Source organism: Piliocolobus tephrosceles, chromosome 4, assembly GCF_002776525.5.
Source record: "Piliocolobus tephrosceles isolate RC106 chromosome 4, ASM277652v3, whole genome shotgun sequence".
NCBI classification, from domain to species: Eukaryota; Metazoa; Chordata; class Mammalia; order Primates; family Cercopithecidae; genus Piliocolobus; species Piliocolobus tephrosceles.
Window position 1 is genome coordinate 33,396,241 of NC_045437.1, and position 10,654 is coordinate 33,406,894.

Sequence of the window (10,654 nt, forward strand, 5' to 3'; positions counted from 1 at the left end):
GCAAGATTGTAATCAAGATCTTTTAGGCAAGAAAGTCACGATGAGTTTCAGAATTATTTTAGGACTCTGTGGCTTTCTCTTCATAGAAATAGAAAAACAAAAATCCTGAAATTTTTATAAAACCACAAAAGATCCTCAATAGCCAAAGCAACACTGAACAAAAAGAACAGAGCAGGAAGCAACACACTACCGGAATTCAAATTATGCTAACAAGGTGTAGTAACCAAAACAGCATACTATTGGCATAAAACAGATGCAAAGACCAATGGAACAGAATAAAGAACCCCAACATGTATTTACAGCCAGCTGATTATCAGCAAAAACACCAAGAACATACATTAAGGAAAGGACATTCTATTCAATAAGTAGTGCTGGAAAAACTGGAAATCCTTATGCAGAAGAATGAAACCAGACCCCTATCCCATACCACATACAAAAATCAACTCAGAATGGATTAAAAGACTTAGATGCACAACCCAAAACTGTAAAACTACTATAAGAAAACAGATAAAACGCTTCAGGACATTGACCTAGGCACAGATTTCATGACTAAGATTTCAAAAGCATAGGTAACAAAAACAAAAAATAGACAAATGGGACTATGTTAAACCAAAAAGTTTCTGCACAACAGAGGAAACAACAGAATAAAGAAGCAACTTACTGAATAGGAGAAAGTATTTTGCAAATTATTCATCCAACAAGTGACTAATATGCAGGATATACAAGAAACTCGAACAACTCAACAGCAAAAATTAAAATAATCTCATTAAAAAGTGGGCAAAGGATCTGAACAGACATTTCTCAAAAGACATACAAATGGCCAACAGGTATATGAAAAAATGCTCAACATCACTAATCATCAGAGAAATGCACATCAAAACCACAATGAGATATCATCTTACTTCAGTTAGACTGGCTATTATCGAAAAGACAAAAAATAACAAATGCTGGCAAAGATGCAGAGAAGAAGAACTTACATACACTGTTGGTGGGAATGTAAATTAGTTTAGCTATTATGGAAAACAATATGGAGGTTTGTGAGGAAACTAAAAATAGAACTACTATCTGATCCAGCAATCCCACTACTGGATATATATCCAAAAGTATCAGGGGAACCTGCCCCCAATATTTCAACATAGGTTCTTTCTATTTTCCCTAAGTGTCGGCCAGTCTGAAAAATAAAGGGAAAGAGTACAAAGAGGAATTTTACAACTGGGCTACCAGAGGTGACATCACATATCGGTAGGTCCGTGATGTCCACCTGAGCCGCAAAACCAGCAAGTTTTTATTAAGGATTTCAAAAGGGGTGGGGGGTGTAAGAACAGGGAGTAGGTCACAAAGATCACATGCTTCAAAGGGCAAAAAAGAAGAACAAAGATCACATGTTTCTGAGGCCAATAAAGATCACAAGGCAAAGGGCAAAGCAAAGATCACAAGGCAAAACGCAAAATCAAAAACTCCTGATAAGGGTCTATGTTCGGCTGTGCATGTATCGTCTTGATAAACATCTTAACAGAAAACAGGATTCGAGAGCAGAGAACCAGTCTGATAAAAATTTACCAGGCTGGAATTTCCTAATCCTAGTAAGCCTGAGGGTACTGCAGGAGACCAGGGCCTATCAGTCCTTAACTGCATAAGATGAACACTCCCAGAATGGCCATTTATAGACCTCCCCCGAGGAATGCATTCCTTTCCCAGGGTCTTAATTATTAATATTCCTTGCTAGGAAAAGAATTCAGCGATATCTTCCCTACTTGTATGTCCGTTTACAGGCTGTCTGCAAGAAGAAAAATATGGCTCTCTTCTGCTCAACCCCGTGGGCAGTCAGACCTTAAGGTTGTCTTCCCTTGTTCCCTGAAAATCACTGTTATTCTGTTCTTTTTCAAAGTGCACTGATTTCATATTGTTCAAACAGACGTTTTACAATCAATTTGTACAATAGTGGTCCTGAGGTGACATACATTCTCAGCTTACGAAGATAACAGGATTAAGAGATTAAAGTAAAGACAGCATAAGAAATTATGAGTATTATTTGGGAACTGATAAATGTCCATGAAATCTTCACAATTTACATTCAGAGACTGCAGTAAAGACAGACGTAAGAAATTATACAAGTATTAATTTTGGGAACAAATAAATGTCCACGAAATCTTCACAATTTATGTTCCTCTGTTGCGGCTCCAGCCAGTCCCTCCATTCAGGGTCCCTGACTTCCCACAACACAAAAGAAATGAAATTAGTATGTCAAAGGAACACCTGTACCCACATGTTTATTGCAGCACTATTCACAATAACCAAAATATGGAATCAACTTGAGTGTCCATTACTGGATGAAGGGACAAAGAAAATGTGTACATATACACAATAAAATACTGTTTGGTCATAAAAAACGGATGAAATCCTGTCATCTGCAGCAACATGGATGGAACTTGAGGTCATTATGTCAAGTGAAATAAATTAGACACAGAAAGAAAAGTATCACACGTTCTCACTCAGATGTGGGAGCTAAAAATTTGGTCTCATAAAGAGTAGAATGATAGGGGGCAGAAATGAAGAGAGATTGGGTATGAACATGTAGTTAGATAGAAGGAATAAATAATAGCTAAATAATAATATTTGATAGCACAGTTGAGTGACTATAGTTAACAACAGTATATCGTATATTTCAAAATAGTGGCCAGATGCAGTGGCTCACACCTGTGATCCCAGCACTTTGTGGGGTTGATGCAGCAGGATCACTTGAGGCCAGAAGTTCAAAACCATCCTGGGCAACATAGTGAGACCCCATCTCTACAAAAAACTTGAAAAATTGGTGAAACCCCGTCTCTACTGAAAATACAAAAATTGGCCGAGCATGGTGGCTTGCATCTGTAATCCCAACTACCAGGGAGGCTGAGACAGGAGAATCACTTGAACCGGGAAGGCGGAGGTTGCAGTGAGCTGAGATTGCACCACTGCACTCCAGCCTGGGAGACAGAGCAAGACTCTGTCTTGGAAAAAAAAAAAAACTTGAAAAATTATCTGGATGTGGTGTACACCTATAAATCTACATACCCATGAGGTTGAGGTCTGAGGATCACTTGGGCCCATGAGTTTGAGGCTTCAGTGAGCTATAATCACACCACTGCATTCTAGCTTGGGAGACAGAGTGAGATCCTATTCCAAAACAAAAAACAAAAAACAAAACAAAACAAAAAAACAAAAACAAACAAACAAAAAGCTAGAAGAGAAGATTTGAAATGTTTCCAACACAAAACAATCATAAATATTCTGGGTGATGAATATCCTAAAAACCCCGATTTGATCATTACACATTGTATGCATGTATCAAAATATCACATGTACTCCATAAATATGTACGAATATTATATATTAATAACAAATCAATAAAAATTTATATGTTGAAGCCCTGTCAGTACCTCAGAATGTGACTGTATTTGGAGACAGGGCCAAAATGAAATCATATGGGCAAGCCCTTATCCAATATGACAAATATTCAATCCTGGTATCCGTAGAAGAGGAGATTAGGACCAAAAAAACACAGATCTAGGGGAACCATGTGAGGACACAGTGAGATCAAGTGAGGACACTTGCTGTCTTCAAGCCAAGAAGAGAGGCTTCAGAAGAAACTAAACCTGCCAACATCTTGATCTTGCACTTTTATCCTTCAGAACTGTGATAAATTAAACTATTGTTTAAGCCAACCAGTCTGCGGTATTTCGTCATGGCAGCCTTAGTAAACAAATACACCCTCTGCCCCACAATTACAGATGAAGTCTCTAACCAGGGTCTCAGGTCACCCAATAGACTTCATTTTATAACTCAGATAATTGCCGTAGCTATGGAACCATGCTTCCTAGATTATGGGTTTATTTACCATAAATAATCCTTTGGCCAGGGATATCTTGTAAGTGCATTCAGTCTTTCAATTCTCTTCCTCCTAGACAGTATCATGCATCTATTTACACAAAATCCAGTTAATATGGATATTCACTTGCCTTTTTCTTTCCCCTACAGGGCATCCCTGTAGTAAAGGGGTAAATGCATCATAATGCAAGCTGCTTTTAACTCCTTCCATAGCTAAAGTCTTTAACTTCCACCTGTAGCTAGATTTCTTTGCCTTCCCACCATCGCATTCAAGAGATAAACACGGCCAGGTGCGGTGGCTCATGCCTGAAATCCCAGTAATGTGGATGGCCAAGGTGAGTGGATCACTTAATGTCAGGAGTTTGAGACCAGCCTGGCCAACACGGTGGAACTCCATCTCTACTAAAAATACAAAAATTAGCTGGGCATGGTGGCCCCTGTAATCTACTCCAGAGGCTGAGGCAGGAGAATTGCTTGAAATCAGGAGGTGGAAGTTGCAGTGAGCTGAGATCATGCCACTGTACTCCAGCCTGGGTGACAGAGTGAGACTCAGTTTTCAAAAAAAAAAAAAAAAAAAAAAAAGATAGAGACAAACACTCCCATGATTTTGATGTCCTACAGTCCATTATATCTATCTGCAGACATAACTGTACTATTTATATACTATATTTTTTGTCAAAATATTATTTTGTTTTTTGTTTGATAAAGTATAGTATATTCCATTTGTTTTTCTGAACTACCTTACCACTCAATCTTATGTTAACTGGCTTCCCATTTCTACTACTTCCTCTTAGATCCATCAGGATTCTTGACATAAATACAAAAAAAAGTTCACTGGAAGGATACCAAGTAGCTTATATAATTGCTGGGAAAGCTAGAATTCAGGCAATTGGCAGGGCACAGAATAGTCTGGGCTGCTAGAGTCACATTCAAGGTTGCAGCATGAATGTCTGGTTAGGATAGATAGTCTGCACGGAGACTCCAGTCACACCTGCCCTGCTGAACTCCTGCCTGCTGTGCAGGATCGACACCAGCCTAAATCTGACCCAAAAGGGCAGAGGGACTAACTTGAAGGGCCTCCCGCTGACAATTAAGATGGAGCCGTTAAGCTGGAATAATGACTGTGATGGATTAAAACACATCAAATATTATAAACATTAATGAGTTCACAATAATGGTTTTTAAAGCCTTCATTAATCCCTGTTGGAGGTTGTTAGGGCACCAACTTTTTACTGTAAAAGTTGAATATTTGTCTTTCCCTCCATATGAATGGTATTTCAGGATAACCAAATAGCTAATGAAAGACTATCTGTCCTTAAAACTTTCACTATTTTGCAACCCCAAATGAAATAGCAGATTTAAGCTATAATCCTAAGTGGCTGCTGAAAACCTTAGGCAAAAAGCTAAAGGGGGAAATGTCTTAGTCTCTTCAGCTACTGTAACAAATCCCCATAGACTGGGTGACTTAAACAGACATTGATTTCTAACAGCTCTGGAGGCTGGAAAGTCCAAAATCGAAGTGCTGGCAGTGCCAATTCTTGGTGAGGGCACTCTTTGTGGCTTCCTATTATGTTCTCACAGGGTGAAGAGTGGAGGGAGAGAAAGAGAGAGGCAAGCCCTCTCTCATGTCCCATGAGGACACTAATCCCCTCATGAGAACCCCACCCTCCTGACTCATCACCTCCTGTATTAGTCTATTCTCACACTGCTATGAAGAAATATCTGAGACTGGGTAATTTATAAAGGAAAGAGGTTTGACTCACAGTTCGGCATGACTGGGGAGGCCTCAAGAAACTATCATGGCCCAAGGTGAAAGGGAATCAAGGCATCTTCTTCACAAGGCAGCAGGAAGGAAAAAGGCTAGCAGATCTTGTCAGAACTCTCTCACTATCATGAGAACAGCATGGGGAAAACTGCCCCTGTGATCCAATTACTTCCCACTGGGTCCCTCTCACAACACGTGCAGATTACAGGAACTATGATTCAAGATGAGATTTGGGTGGGGACACAGCCAAACCACATCACCTCCCAAAGGTCCCATCACCAAATACCATCACACTGGGGATTAGGATTTCAATATGTGAATTTTGGGGGAATACAAAGATTCAGTCCATATCAGGGAACTTTATAATGTATAAATCTGGCTTTGACATCCTGAATCCACTGATCAACTTTACAGGAGGTACTGTGTACCTCACTGTATGATGCAATGGACAGAACCACCTATGAAGTTTTTCTGAAAAAATCTGAAGCCTAAATTTAAACAAGTATCTTATTTATCTACTTATAGGAAATATAGAGGATAGAGGATAAACCAAAGAACATAATTGGTAAAATCCACAATGTTAGAAAGTCAATGATAAAAAAGCAAGAAATTATTGCACATTTAAAAAGACTTAGATAGATCAATCGAATATAATATACAAATATTGTTTGAAATCCTGTTTTAATCAAACATACAGTAGGAAGATATTTGTAAGACAATTGGGATATTGTTAAACACTGACTGGATACTTGATAATATTAAGATTTTTTTTTCCTTTTGAGATTATCGTTTTTCTTTTTGTGGTTATCATATTTTTTCTTTTTTTTTTTAAATAGAGTCAGCCAGTCTCAAATTCCTAGACTCAAGTGATCCACCTGCCTTAGCCTCCCAAAGTGCTGGGATGACAGGCATGAGTCACCTCGCCCTGCCCATGTTTTCTTTTTATGGTTGTTTTTTAAAACTAATCTCTCTGAGATATATGCTGAAGTGTTATAGGCCTTGAAAGCTAATGAAGGAACTTATAATTTCTGACTAACTGGGTTTAAGAATTGCTATGAATCTTTGGTCTTTGTCACTCTCATTCCCTTCTTTTGTGAATAGAAACTTTTATACCTGTTATATGTATTTTCCTGTCCTACTATTTTATTAGATGTGGGGGGCCAATAACTTTTCTTTTTGGTTTCACAGGTTAGCAGATCGAAAGGAACTGTACTCAAGGAGCTGGACTGAAGAATTACTTCCAAAAAGGCTCGTCCATATCTGGACATGATGCAGAGGATGAAATTCTAGACTTTGAGATGATGCTATGATGATGATATGAGATCTCTGAGGACCTTGCAAAAAAATGACTGTATTTTGCATGTGGGAAGTATTTGGGTCATTAGGGGCTGGAGGTTAATCTAAGGTTGACTCTAAGATGGCCCAGTTGATCCCCTCCTCCTGGAATTCATGCCCTTGTGAAACTCCCTCCCTTTGACTTTGGGCTGGCCTGGTGACTTGCTTCCAGCCAACAGAATACCACAAGGTGATGGAATGTCACTTCCATGATTAAGTTCTAAGCTGTTGTGGCTTTTACCTTGCTAGCAGACTTTCTGCATTGTATTCTCAGTTTCCAGCTTTGACGAAGTTAGCAGTTCATTGGACAAGCCCATATCATAATGAGCTGAGAGTGGCTTCCAGACAACAGCTGGCAAAGAATTGAGGCCCTCAGCCCAACAACCTCAACAAATGGAGTTTTGCCAGCAATCTTAGTGAACATGGAAGCAGAGCCTTCTCTAACTGAGCTTTCAGATGACCCAGCCCTGGTCTGTGACGGTAGCCATGTGAGAGCTTCTGAAGCAAAGAGTCTGGCTGAGCCATGGCTGGACTCTTGCCCCACACAAACCATAAAATAATGAATGTGTGCTATTTTAAGCTGTTAGTTTGTGGTCATTATGTATCAGTAAATAATTAAAACATGCAGTAACTAATTATCTTTTAACAATTCTTTGAGGTACATGCTAGTAGACAACCCAATTTTACAAATGGGGAAACTCAGGCACAGACATTGAGTAACTTGCCCAAAGTAACTCATTTATGCCAAGAGGGGAGAAACTTCTTTCTTATTCCACAATATTGCTATGAGACTAAAGAGTCAAGATGAGTGACAGTGGGTGTGTTTTGTGGGGTTGCTGCAGGGGAGATAAGGGTAGAGAGTAGTTTCAAGGCATTCTGCAAAGCATGGTGTTGCTATGTCTATTCCACTGGATTAGCACTTACCATCCAAACAAGGGTTGTGCGCCTTACCTTGCACTGTCCAATAAACATTTGGAGAAGACATGGTGTGGGGGTGGTGGGGAGAGGGTGGGATGTATGGTCAGCATTAGCTAGCCGTGAAAGTTGCAGACACCAGGATGAAATCACTTTCATCAGACTCAGACAAAATAGAGCTGGTAAAGCCCGAAAAGGAGGATGCTCATGCTTATATGTCTGGCATAAGAACTGTTTCCAAGAACTTTCTAAAAACCCTTTGGTTTATGACTAGACATTCTCCTGGACTGCAATAATTCAGATAAGATGTTCTCAAGAACACTTGCCCACTAACAGCGTCTCCATCAATAAACTGCTAACAACTCTGGCTTTCAACGTCTAGAACCAACGAACTCCGTTTCTAAGCACCTTATGTAAACCTTTTTATGCTAACAAAAGTTCCCCTTGCCCTTCCCTCACCAAAGGTACTCATGGTTTGCCATTCCATGCATTCAGATTATAATACTTATTTCTATTACCAAGTAAACCCAACATATTTTTTTTCTAGTGTCTTTTTTTGTAAGGTTGACATAATCAATGCTTGTCTTTAAAAGGAAAAAAAAAATGTGAGCACCTCAAAGCCTCCCATTTTCAGTAGATTGATTTTCCTAAAACTTTGCCCTGGTTACCTCAAAACATTGATCACAGTTTAACAGTGATTCTTTAGCTGCTAATTTAAGTACAGATCACACCTTGGCATTGAAAGCCTATGGCATTTCTTCTGTCTCCCTTTCTAGCTGTACCTGCTTTAATGTACTGCTGATGTACGCTGCATCAGCAATTTATTCCAGGCTGACTGCACACTATGCTGTTGCATACAAAGAGCTTGCAGTTTCCTTGCCTCTTTTTTACCAAACTATTTTTCATTGCATAGAACACTTTGTCGCCCATCCTCATGAATCACAACCTTACCTATCTGCAGCATTTCTGGCATTCTCAATTATTGCTAGTAGGAGTGCAGATTTCTTGGAGGATAATTCGACAATATTTATTGGCAATGTTGAACATTACCTGAGCCCTGTTATCTTGGAAAGGCACTTTAAAAATCCTCCTTCCCTTTTGTTCTGGGAAATGGCTTGCTGCAAGGAATCATGCTTGCTCTTATGACTTAAAACTTTCTTGTTTACATAGGACATGACCAGGCACAGACCCTCTAAATTCCCACTTTTTTTGTCTTATAAATATTAGCTGAAGTGTTTGTTGAACTGTTCAATCTGGGCAAAATGCAAACTAACTTAACTTGACCAAAGTTTAGTAAGGCTTTTCCCCTTTGCCCAGGCACCTAAACTTTGGCCCACTTTGGGCAATGGAACATGGAACCATGTTAAAGTCAACAGCCCCTCCTCCAGGGAACTGGCTGAACTCAGGAAAAAGTGTTCCCTGGTCAATGTCCCATCATACCTGTCACTCGTCCCATCTCCTGCACCCAGTTCTTGTTTACTTCTCTCCATAAAAGAAAGCCTATTTGTGTCTGACCTCTGAGCTACAGATCTCATAGATCTCAAAGCCTTCTCCCTATTGTCATAGTCACCTTCCCCTTATGGCAATAATCCTATTGAATAAAGTCCCTCCTTACATAAGTTTAAGCTGTTTTTTTTTTTTTAAATTTGACATTACTAACAGCTTTTAAAAATATCTAGGCTTTTTGATCAAATAATCCCACTTGTAGAAAATTAAAGGAAATAATGATAAAGCACACATAGTTTATTTTTTTTTAAAAAGCGAATGCTCATGACATATTATTTGTAATAGAAAAAAATACTAGAAAAGCAAAAATATTTTCCCAAACAGGAAAGTTAAATAAATTATGTAGCCATTAAAAATATGTTTTCAAATTGTCCCTAGTAGCATTTAAGAGTGTTCTTGATGTGTTAGTCCAAACCATTAGCGCAAGATACAAAAATATATAAAAAGCTAATTTCAAATTGTTTGTCTTATTACTATGTTGAAAAAATAAAGGACATAAATACATGCAGGAAAAGACTGAAATAAACATTTTAAAATATTAATATTATTTAATATTTGATGGGGTGATTGATTTTATTCTAAATATTTTGGGGAATTTTACAAATTTTCTATAGTGAGTCTTTTTTTGTAATCAAAATATTATATATATATAACACTTCAAACATACCAAAGCAAGAAATTGTCTCTGGCCATCAAATATTATCTTTTCTACAAGTTTTTCTTATCAAAATATTATAATATATATATTTAAATATAACACTTCAAACATCCAAAGCAAGAAATTGTCTCTGGCCATCAAATATTATCTTTTCTACAAGCTTTTCTTATCAAAATATTGTGTGTGTGTGTGTGTGTGTGTGTGTATATGTATGTGTGTGTATATATATATATATATATATATATATATATAACACTTCAAATATACCAAAGCAAGAAATTGTCTCTGGCCATCAAATATTATCTTTTCTACAAGCTTTTCTTATGCTCTCAGCTAATTACTGTTTCTCTCTCTCCTATGGATTCCTAGCCCTTTGCCTTCTATGGATGTAAAAACATTCTACTTTATGTTATGTTATCCATGTACTTATTCCCTTTAGCCTATTGTCCTCTACTAGGTTGAAAAATGAGGGAAGGTAAGAATTGTATTTTAAATGCCATAGGAGTGCCTGGAATAGCACAGTATCTTGCATAAAGTAAATGTTTATTAATTCCAGCCACATCGTTTAGAGTTTACATTTGCATATTCCATCCTCTGAATTATTTTTT